The sequence below is a fragment of the Carlito syrichta genome, unplaced genomic scaffold (genome assembly GCF_000164805.1).
Source record: "Carlito syrichta isolate Samal-C Ts95f unplaced genomic scaffold, Tarsius_syrichta-2.0.1 Scaffold301626, whole genome shotgun sequence".
Lineage (NCBI taxonomy): Eukaryota > Metazoa > Chordata > Mammalia > Primates > Tarsiidae > Carlito > Carlito syrichta.
Genome location: NW_007245722.1, coordinates 183,204 through 195,549, shown reverse-complemented (window position 1 = coordinate 195,549; position 12,346 = coordinate 183,204).

Here is a 12,346-nt window from a genome sequence, read left to right as displayed (position 1 = left end):
GCGGCCACTGCACTCCAGTCTGGGTGACTGAGTGAGACTCCAACTCAAAAAAAATAAAAATAAAATTTAAAAAAAAAAAAAAAGAAAAAGATACTTGTACATGCATGTTTACTGCAGCATTTTTCACAATAGCAAAAACATGGAATCAATCATGTTGCCCATCAAAAGAGGACTGGATGACTGGGCACGGTGGCTCAAATCTGTAATTCTAGCACTTTGGGAGACCAAGGCGAGAGGATTACCAGAGACTAGGGGTTCAAGACCAGCCTGAGCAACATAGTGAGACCTCATCTCTACAAAAATAAAAAAAATTAGCCAGACATGGTGGCTCATGTCTGTAGTTCCAGCTACTTGGAAGGCTGAGGTGGAAGGATTGCCTGAGCCCAGCAAGTAGAGACTGTGGTAGCTATGAGTGTTCCACTGCACTCCAGCCTGGGTGACAGAGTGAGGCTCTAACTCAAAAAAAAGAAAGAGGACTGGATTAAAAAACATGGTACATACACACGATGGAATATTACACACTCATAAACAAGGACAAAATTAAGAACTTTGCAGCAACTTGGATGGACTTAGAGTCTATAATACTGAGTGATCTATCACAGAAACAATTGAGAACCACATGTTCTCACTCCTAAGCAGACCTTGAACAATTATCATAATACTATAAGAAAGGAATTGGCAGTAGTGGGAAGCTGCTGGTGGGGAAGCATACCTCATCAACAAGAGTACCTTCATATTGAACATTTGTATACCTAACCCTGAATTGTACCCCACATCTTTAAAATAAATTTTTTTTAAAAAAAGAGTGCAAGCTGGGCTCGGTGGCTCAGCCTGTAATTCCGCGCCTTTGGGAGGCTGAGGTGAGTGGATTGCCTGAGCCCGTGGGTTTGAGACCCGCCTGGGCAGCGAGATCTCATCTCTACAATAAATTTAAAAAATCAGCCGGGCGTTGGTAGCGCATGCCTGTAATTCCAGCTACTTGGAAGGCTGAGGCGGAGCCCAGCAGGTCAAGGCTGCGGTGGCCGGGAGCGGCCACTGCACTCCAGTCTGGGCGACAGAGTGAGACTCCAACTCAAAAAAAAAAGAGTGCAGAAAGATGTCTTAGCTATAAGAAGTATTATTGAACAAGTTATCTTCAATGAACAATGTGAAAATTACAATTATTCTCTAACTATGTAGACAATATATGAATCAGTACCTTAGGAATAGTTTCCTTATAAGGAAAAGGAACCTACTCAAGCTTTCTCCAGATAAAGGAATACAGAGGTATCTTGTGAAACCCAAGACTTCATGAGGGATCAGAAGTGGGAATTGCGAACTTGTCAGGAACCAAGGAAGAATTGGTTTTTCTCTAAGGAAGATTCAGTCCTTCTCCTCCTATCCTATGGGCTCTTGCTCTGTTTCTCGCTGTAGGAGAGCTATCTTCTGCCTGCATGTGATCTCTCGATCCCTGGTCATCAGCACAGGTGTCCCTGAATGACTGTCCGATGCTACATGAGACAGCTTCAGATACCAACTGACTCAGTCTGTCTGAGCCTCGACTTCAAATTCTCAGGAAGGGAATTTTGATTTACTCGGTTACTATGAGCAAAAGAGATCATGGTAGTGGAAGGTTCTTAGTTTTGTAGGTGTATTGTAGGTGTGAGAAGAAGTGACTTACTAGAATTTAACATAGACAAAGATATGGCCACTAAAATGGGTCGTTCATTCCTTCCACCAACACCGAACTATCACGAATCAGTCACTGTGTTGGGGATTCAAGGAGGAATAACACCCCATCCTTACTTCAGAAGACAAGAGAGGATAAAATAAAAGAAGTATGAAAAAAAAAATCACTTGGGATTCCAGGTGAGGTCAAGACTAATTTCACAGAGGGGATAACAGCAGAAATATCAGAGAGAATGAATACTGACACTCACAAAACACACTCGTTAGGCAAAAATGGAGTCAATGTATGTACAAGGTTGGGAATTTCTCTTCCATGGAGGATACCATGAACAAAGTAAACACAAATGAGAGGTTCAAGAGAAGATTTTTGCAAAGATCTAATGCAAATCAGCAAGAAAATGATGGGTGATCTGAGGGAAAATGGGCAAGCATGCACAAGTAATGTTCATGCCAGAGGAGAAAGCAAAAGCGTAGGCGTCTGAAGAGATGATAAAACTCCACCTGATCATTGACACCAGTGAGGCTAGCAACACAAGCAAACTGCATGATGCCCAGTGGAGCAGGAGCTGTGGGGCTTGTGCTCTGGGGTGGAGAGCTGACTGGTGTGTCATCCTGCTGAGCATTCTAGCAAGACCCATCAGAGCATGTAGGAGAGACCCAGCATCTAGGTTAGGAGGAAGCAATAGAGGGAGAAGCAGCTTGGAAGGGCTTTCTGTGTCACAAGTTTGGTTTTGAGTCTAAAGACAATGGAGAACCAAGAGAAGTTTCTGAACTAACCTATGACAAGGCTGGAACAAAACTGATGGGAACATGGAGTTCAAAACAGAGTGCCCATGGGTTAGAGAACAGCCTGGGCAACTTGGTGAGATCTCATCTCTACAATAAATCAAAAAATTAGCTGGGTGTGGTAGCGCGCACTTGTAGTTCTGGCTACTTGGAAGGCCGAGGCGGAAGGATCCAGAGCCCTGCAGGTCGATGATGGGGTGGCCGTGAGCATGCCACTGCACTCCAGCCTGGGCGTCTCCAACTCAAAAAAAAAAAAAAAACCAGAAAACATAAAACAGAGTGAGAATGGGGCAATGGAAGCTTAGAAGATGAACTAAGGGGCATGCATGTATAAAACAACATACAGCGAATAAAGCAGAATGCAAAATAATATGCATGACATAAAGTGACAGAGTCTCTACAAAACAAAAATAAGGAGGCAGGAGGATTACTTGAGCCTAGGAGTTTGGGATCAGCCTGAACAACAGAGTGAGACCCCATCTCTAAAAATTAGAAGGAAAAAAAAAAGAAAGAACAGTCATTATTCTTTGATTCTATCTGACAGTTCTCAGCAGCCTTTGGTGGTTTCTGACAGATGTTTTTTGTATGACTATTAAAAAAATTTAGAGCCCAGTTATACATGAATTACTTTAAATAATTCAACTTCTCTGAGTTTCTGGGTTATGTATGACTTTTCAAAATGTGTTTTGCATTTTTTATGGTTTCTACAACAAGGTTAGACCTCCATAATTTACTTTTTTCTTGACTAAGTTCCGATTTTTAATTTAGATGAATTTAGCTTTTGTTCCAGGTAATGGTGCAATGGACTTGTAAACATTTAAGCTGCACCTAGTTTCTCTTGTGACACTAAGTTGCTCCAGCTGGTGGCTGATGTCGCTGCTGCCCAGCCGTGGAGTGGGCAAGCAGAAAGCCAGGCCAGGCCATGCCACGGGCAGATTCTCTGCAGGGATGTTACCTACACAGTCCCTGTGACTTTGAAGGCATGAAGCTCCCCCATTCAATGAAGAAAGTGGTCAGTAAGTACTTGTTAGCTTCTGTTTTGTATATGCGGAAGTATGATTGCCTCTACTCTTTGAAATGGTTCTTCTTGGCTTCTCCAACCTGAATGTTAATTAGCACCCTGTTCTGCTTCCTGTACCCTTCCCCACCTCAGAGTCATACCAGTACTCAAAACACACAAGGGTCTTTTTCTTATTTGCTCCTAACTTTACTTTTTCCCTCTGCTCTTAAGTCTGCTTTCCTCCTCTGCCTTTCTCCCAGTTTTGTATTGGCCCAGGCTCTTGTCTTTCCTTTTGTCTCCCGTGTCCTAGGCTCAATGGTTTGCATCCTCATTAATCCACAAGAAGGCTGCATTGAGGTTTGACACAGTCCAAGCAAACAGACTCCTAGGGTAGAATGCCCATGTGATCATCTCCAGCGGGACGACCATCATACATGAGATTAGGTTGGAGGGTTTATGCTCACTTGGCAGTGAAGTAGCGTAAAGTCAAAGAATTATGTAAACATTATGTCACTTACTAGGATGTTAAAAAAATAGCTCTTTATTTTATTGAGGATGACATCCAACTACTAGAAGTAGTATTCAGTTGTGCCAGGGATTCTGATAGATGCCATGTTCTGTCAGGCTTAATTTCCTTACTAGTCTTCATTGAAACACCTTAAAAGACTTGCTTCATAGCCATTATATATAGCTTAATATATTAAAATAAATAAATGAATAATGAACATAGCTGCACTCTTCTTTTTTTTTTTTTTTTTTTTTTGCTGTACTCTTCTTAATGCAATAGGTGCACTCCTGAAAAGTAGTGTGCAGTATGTAAATAAAGTTACGAATAGAAAGAATAGAATTTTAAATGACTAAGTTCTGTCAAGGAATCCATTTTTTTTTCTGAGTTGAAGTCTCGCTCTGTCATCCAGGCTGGAATGCAGTGGCACAATCATGGCTTACCACAGCCTCGACCTCCTAGGCTTAGGAGATCCTTCGACTTTGGCCTTCTAAGTAGTTGAAGCTACATGCACATGGCACCACACCCAGCTAAATTTTTTATTTTTCGTAGAGACAAGGTCTTGCCATATTGCTTAGGCTGGTTTTGAACTCCAGGGCTCAAGTAATCCTCTTGTCTCAGCCTCCCAGAGTACTAGGATTACACGTGTGAGCCGCCACACACATCTATTTTTAATTATTTCATAATTAAAGAACACTCTTGTCAATAAGATGGCAGCATGATAAAGTGGGAAAAGAATGGAATTTGGAGTGATCTTGCAAAGTGTAAGCTGTATTATATCCAGACAATCTTAACCATAGTTTTCATCTCTAAAACAGGAATTATTTCACAATGTTATTGCACTCTGCAAATTATAAAGTACTATGCAAGTGTGAGTTGTTGCCATAATTATCTGCAGAGTCTCTTTTTTTCCCCTCTTTTTTTGAGTTGGAGTCTCACTCCGTCACCCAGGCTGGAGGGCAGTGGCCCACTCATGGCCACCCCAATGTCGACCCGCTGGGCTCCAGCAATCCTTCTACCTCAGCCTTCCAAGTAGCTGGAACCACAGGTGCGCACTATCATGCCCAGCTAATTTGTTGATTTATTGTAGAGATGGGGACTCGCCAAATTGACCAGACTGTTCTCGAACCCGTGGGGTCAGGCAATCCCCTCACCTTGGCCTCCCAAAGTGCTGGGATTACAGGCTTGAGCCACCACCCCTGGCCTGCAGGGCCTTTTAATACACATGTTCTCATGTGATCCTCCTGCATCCTGAGGTTGAAGCAGAGCTTCTCTATAGAAGGGAAAACTAAGGATGTGAAAGGTTTAGCAATGGTAATGTTAGCAAAGGTGACAGAGGCAAAACTAAAACCTACATTTTCTAACTTTTACGTGGATACATTTTCTACTGCACCATACTATCCCAGATTTTGCTAGTGATGAAGGAAAGAGGAGATGAATGCTTAAACATTAATATACTTTTTCCCATAAGAAAGTGGAAAGGTATTGGCTTCAGTGGAAAGTCTTGGCTAAAATTCTTGCTCTACCACTTACTAGCTGGGTGAGCTTATAACCCCACTGAGTTTGCATTTGGTCAACTTAAAAATATAGGGATTAGGGCAACCCCCTCGGGTCCCCTCTTACTGTGGGAGCTTTTCTGTCCTCTCAATAAATCCTGCTTTCAAAAAAAAAAGGGGAATAATCTTTAATTTGCAGAGTGACTAGGATTAAATAACATAATGTGTATTATCCATGTTATGTAATAAGCATTCATTAAAGAAAACATCAGTGCCAAATTCAGGCCTATCCAGATGTGAGAGAAAAAACCCCAAGTACAATTGGAGAGGCTTGGGGACAGCCAACAGTGTTGCCTGCCTGATGTCTTCAGGAGTTGTTTTGAGGACCAGGAGAAGAAAAATGTTACTATCTTCCATGAATTTCCTTAGCACTAGTCATTCAAGCCATCAAGATTGTCTATAATTCAGAATGTCCTTTCTTTTCTTCCTGAGAAACAACAATGAAATTATTTCTTCATTATTAAAGGAAATGGAAGATTTTTCCCTCTTAGATGGCAGACAGCACGTACATGAATAAACTCTTTATTACAATGCTATTTAATAATATTTTTAAAACAACAGTAAAGAGAATAGGAGATGTTATCATCAACACACAAGAGAGTTCCACAAATTTCTGTAAAACAAAAAGTACATAGAAGTAGGGTGAGTGGTGAGGTAGAGGCAGAGCGCTTTAGCTGTTGACTGCTGGGACAGACTGTGAGGCTTGGGGGACTAGACCAGCAGAGCCTTGAAAGCCCTGGGACTCCCACAGCAGCGTGAAGTGGAGCTGCTAACAGAGAGAGTTATCACAGATTTGTCCATTAAAGTCAATCCTACCCCAGAGTTTCCCCATTTCCCTATGCTATGTGTCTTGCAGCCAACTATTTAGCCCATAAGGAAAAATAAATAAATAAAAAACAAGCATCTTTTCTTTAAAAAAAGAAAAAGTCAAGAGAACTCTCCAGTGTGAAGCAGAGTCGCTGGTGTGGCATTGGTGCTCCTAGTAAAAATCTCCCTGTTTCAGAATTCTCCACAATGACAGCCTCCTCCCAGCCTGTCTGCCCAATCTAAAGAAAAGCATGCCTGAATGAAAACTCCAACTCTCTGCCTAGCACTCACAGACAACTTTTGAATTTTCTTGTTTTCAAAAACAATCACTCAAATATAAAAATCATCCAAAAATTTGAGTTAAACCTGTAGTATGAAAGAGAAAGAACAAGTAAACAAAGAGAAAGAGACATGTCTCCCTAGAAGAGATAGAACTAATGAACAAAACAGAGATAATGTTTTGAATAAGATAATTAGTACAAACTTGGAGACATGAATAAATTATATATCCATGAAACAAGGATGGCATGCTGTGGGAAAGAAACGGTTGGAAAACTAGAAAGAGCTTTTAGAAATAAAACAAGAGAAAGATTGGTAACATTACAAATTCAACACAAGAGTAGGAAAGTCAAGTAAATCTCTTAGAGAGTAAACCAATATGACAAAATATAGAATTCTGAACCCCAAAATAAGAGGCTTACTCTGGAAAGTCCAGCATACAACTAGTAAGAATTCCAGAAACAGGACAAAGAAAATGGAGGAGATGAATTTATAAAAAAAAAACACGTAAGTTTCATCGCTCTACAAGTTGTAGAAAAAAAAACTATAGGATGAGCCGGGCTCGGTGGCTCAGTCTGTAATCCCGCACCTTTGGGAGGCTGAGGTGAGTGGATTGCCTGAGCCCACGGGTTCGAGACCCGCCTGGGCGGGCGAGACCTCATCTCTACAATACATCAAAAAATGAGCCGGGCGTGGTAGCGCGCGCCTGTAATTCTGGCTACTCGGAAGGCTGAGGCGGAAGGATCGCCGGAGCCCAGCAGGTTGAGGCTGCGGTGGCTGGGAGCGGCCACTGCACTCCAGTCTGGGTGACAGAGTGAGACTCCAACTCAAAAAAACCCCAAAAACTATAGGATGTCCAGGAAGATAAGCAAAAACAAGTCACACCTTGAAATTTCACTGTGAAATTTGAGAATCTCAGATGATAAGAATTCTAAAAGTCTCCAGAGAATAAAACAGGAAAGAAGTCTATAAGACAGTTATTCTACTAGAATGCTGGCAGAAAAAAGGCCCCTTCAGACAGACAATACTCAGAAAACTTATTTCCAGTCTACCTTTTATTGAGAAGCTTGGGAAGGTTTCCTAGTAAAATGAGGAGTGAGATCTAGGATATGGTGGATGGGAGCCAGGAAAGTACCATGATGACAGCTGTGCAGCAGCCCTGGAAAACAACCAGGTCCAGACCGGACATTTTCCAGAGCCTGAGAGATGTGAAATCATTCATTGTTGCGCAGCTCCTAAGAGCAGAAAGAGAATTCCAGCCCAAGTAGAAAGAGTTCTTAATTACGATGTGATATTATCATTTTTCAGCCCGACTTGCCAGTGTTCAGGTGCTAATTTCCTTAAGAGTACGAGTAGTCCTAGGATTGGTGAAGGGGAGGTTTTTCTCCCTATAGCTTTGAAGAGTATAAGGTTACATACACATGACAGAATCAGGAGAAATCAATCAAGCTGAATATTTATGGGAATATTTTAAAGAAGACATTATCTGTGAGGAGATAAATTTCTACAGGAGTTCCCAGTGTGAACTTACAGGATTTCTAAAAAACTGATCTATGTGAACCCATAAATTTTGCTCTGAGGTGGCCTCCACTTTCATCTCTACCCCCAGCTTGTAGGCACCCACATGCCTATGACCAGATATCCTTACAGTTCAAGTCCTGGGCTTGAACTTCCTTTTTGTGGCTAAGTCAATACGGCTTTAGCACAGCTCTCTTGCCCAGTTTCTAATTTTCTTTGAAGAAGCACACAACACATTGTCTTATTTATTTATTTGGAGTCAGAATCTCACTCTATTGCCCAGGCTGGAATGCAGTGGCATGATCATGGTTCATCGCAGTCTTGACCTCCTGTGCTCTGGCGATCCTTCGGCCTCAGCCTCCTGAGAGGCTGGGACTACAGGTGCACATCACCAGGCCCAGCTAATTTTTTCTTTTCTTTTTTTAAATATTTTTTTATTTTGTAGAGATGAGGTTTTCCTATATTGCCTAGGCTGGTCTTGAACTCCTAAACCCTATTTAACTTTAATAATCTCCTTTTTGATTGCATTAAGATAGAAAAAGGAACAAGTGCTAACAAAACCACTATTTTTTTTTTTTTTTGAGTTGGAGTCTCACTCTGTCGCCCAGGCTGGAGTGCAGTGGCACGCTCACGGACACCCCAGCGTTGACCTGCTGGGCTCTGGTGATCCTTTCGCCTCAGTCTTCCAAGTAGCCAGAACTACAGGCACGCGCTACCACGCCCGGATAATTTTTTATTTATTGTAGAGACGAGGTCTCGCCAAGTTGCCCGGGATGGTCTCAAATCCTTGGGCTCAGGCAATCCACTCGCCCTGGCCCCCCAAAGTGCTGGGATTACAGGCTGAGCCACCGAGCCCAGCCAAAACCACTATTTTTAAACAAGGTGACACTTTTTTAAATTTCAGATTTTCCACCACCATTCTGTTTTTGACAACATCCTTCTCTTGTTTCAGCACTTTCTTGGTTCACAAGTCTGAGGCTAGCTGAAAGTGCATATCTTGTTATCTCTGATATAAGTAATTAATTTTTTTTGCTTCATCTTCAGGATCCAGGCTGCCCACGTCCTCACTGCTAATGCCAACAGTGTGGTTCATTCTTTAATCTGGATCAACTGGTGCTTGAGTTCTGATGCTTTCAACCTTGAAAGAAGCATACCAGACATTTTTTCCATTAGCTATATGAGCAATTTGACAAATTCAACTATGTTTTTTTATTTCATTCTCTCTGGAATCCTTCAGAAATTTACTCCTTCAATTTTTTCCATTCTCTACATCCTATTGTCAATCCACTTCTTGAATGACTAGTGTTCACTTTCTGTCTCTACTTTCTTACTTTCCAACTCCTCCTCAACCTCCTGAAACTAGTATGGTCCATGCTGGGTCTCCTCTATTCACACACCAGAGCTCAGGAAGACATTACAGCTCATGGGAGGAATTTTAAAAAGATGCTTCATGGGGAACTTACATAGGCCAAAGGTAATTAAAAGGAGGTTACACATGGGTTTCTTGATTCTTCCATCGTCCCACAGAGGTAAGGAGAGGGTCTTTATCCCAAGTGAGGAACTCCCTCTTCATGGGTCTCCCTTCTGAAGGCAAATGAGGGAAAACTCTTGTTAGGAGGATTTGGGTACATTCTATTACTGGGTTATCTGGGATCTCCAGGTGCCTAGCCTGGGGGGACTTTGGGGCCTGTGAAATACTGCAATCCCCCTTGCTGGGGGAAGGAAGTTGCAAGTCCCATGGGAAACTGAATCTAGCTCTCAGTTTGCACCTGTGCCCTCCCCGTCCCCCTCCCAGCTGGCTCACTGGCTAGACCATCAGAATTAGTTCCCTTAGTCATTTGCAAACAGTTCTGTTCATTCACAACAATCCCCTACCCCTCCTGAAGCTGTTGTAGCTACAAGTGTAAATCAACACCTAAACAGAGTGGACTCCATATCCTTCTCTCCTGATCAGCTTTAGAGCGTTAGACACCATTGACGATTCCCTTTTCTCCCTTTTCTTTTCTTTTTTTTTTTTTTTTTTTTGAGTTGGAGTCTCACTCTGTCGCCAGACTGGAGTGCAGTGGCACGCTCCTGGCCACCACAGCCTCGACCTGCTGGACTCCGGTGATCCTTCCGCCTCAGCCTTCCAAGTAGCTGGAACTACAGGCGCGCACTACCACACCCGGCTAATTGTTTGATTTATTGTAGAGATGAGGTCTCGCCAAGTTGCCCAGGTGGGTCTCGAACCCGCGGGCTCAGGCAATTCACTCACTCCGGCCTCCCAAAGCGTGAGATTACAGGCTGAGCCACCGAGCCCGGTCTACTCCCTTTTCTTGAAACTCATACTTCTCTTGGCTTTTCCAATGCTACTCTCTCTTGATTCTTCTCTTATTTATCTGACCTTTTCCATCTCATCTACTAGCTCCTTTTATGCCATCTAAATGTGGGAGTTGAAAAACTTGATGGATAGTTTAAAATAGATAATAATTTTAATATTTTGTATATAGTCTTTAGAAATATGGAGAGATAGAAATACTTGAAGAAATAACTAAAAGAGGTGAATGTGGTTTCCCCTAAGAAGATTAGGAGTCAGTAGCAAAGAGGAGTATCTTTTAAAATAATAATCTTTATGTGTTACTTGACTTTAAAATACTATTTTTATTTATTTTTAAATTTTTTTAATTTTTATTTTTTGAGTTGGAGTCTCCGTCGCCCAGACTGGAGTGCAGTGGCATGCTCATGGCTACCCCAGTGTTGACCTGCTGGTCTCAGGTGATCCTTCCACCTCAGCCTTCCAAGTAGCCAGAACTATAGGTGCATGCTACCACTCCTGGCTAATTTTTTTTATTTATTGTAGAGACGAGGTCTCGCCAAGTTGCCCAGACTGTTCTCGAACCTGTGGACTCAGATAATCCCCTCACCTCGGCCTCCCAAATTGCTGGGATTACAGACTTGAGCCACCGTGTCTGATCTAAAAATACTATTTTTTAAATAGCAGTTTTAGGAGTGCATCAAAATTGATAGGAAAGCACAGAGATTTTCCTTATAATCTCTCCCTCCACACATGATATCCTCCCCTATTCTCAACATCCCTCACCAGATAGATACATTTGTTACAATTGATGAAACCTACATTGACAAATCATTATCACTAAAGCAATAGTCTACATTAGAGTTCACTCTTGACATTGTACATTCTATGAATTTAGACAATTGTATATTGACATGTATCCACCATAAGTTTCATACAGAGTATTTTCATTGCCCTAAACACCCTCTGTGCTCAGCCTATTCTTTCCTCCCTCCCTTGACCCCTGGTAATCCCTGATCTTTTTCCTGTCCCACAGTTTTGTCTTTTCTTGAATGTCATTTAGTTGGAATCGTATTGTCTGTAGACTGTCAGATTGGCTTTTTTCACTGAGTAAAATGCATTTAAGCTTCCTCCAAGTCATTTCATAGCTTGACTCATAGCTTCCTCCAGTTCATAGCTTCCTCCAGCTCATTTCTTTTTACCACTGAATAATAATTTATTGTCTGAATGTACAGAAGTTTATGTATCCACTCACCTGTGAAAGGGCATCATGGTTGCTTCCAAGTCTTGACATTTGTGAATAAAGCTGATATAAACATCAGCATGCACGTTTTTGTGAAGTCAGATGTTTTTAACTCCTTTGGATAAGTACCAAAGAGTGTGACTGCTGAATCATATGGTAGAGTGTTTAGTTTTGTAAGAAATCACCAGGCTGTCTTCTGAAGTGGCTAGATCATTTTGCATCCCCACCAGCAATGAATGAGAGTTTCAGTTACTCCACAATCTCACGAACATTTGATGTTGTCAGTATTCTGAATTTTGGCCACTGTAATAGGTGTGTAGTGGTATCTAATAGTTGTTTTAATTTGTATTTCCCTAATGATATGTGATGTGGGATGTTTTTGCATATGCTTATTTACCTCCTGTGGATCTTCTTTGGTGAGGTGTCAAAGTCTTTGACCCATTTAAAAATTGGGCTGTTTGTTTTCTTATTGTATTTTCAGAATTTTTGTATATTTCAGATAACAGTCTCTTATTAGATATGTCTCCTGCAAATTTTTTTTCCCAGTCTGTGGCTTGTCTTTTTACTGTTTTGGAAGTGTCCTTCTCAGAGCTCAAAGTTCTAATTTCAATAAAGTCCAGCTTACCAATTCTTTAAAGTCTAGCTTATCAGTTCTTTCTTTCATGGATCACACCTTTGATGTTGTATCCAA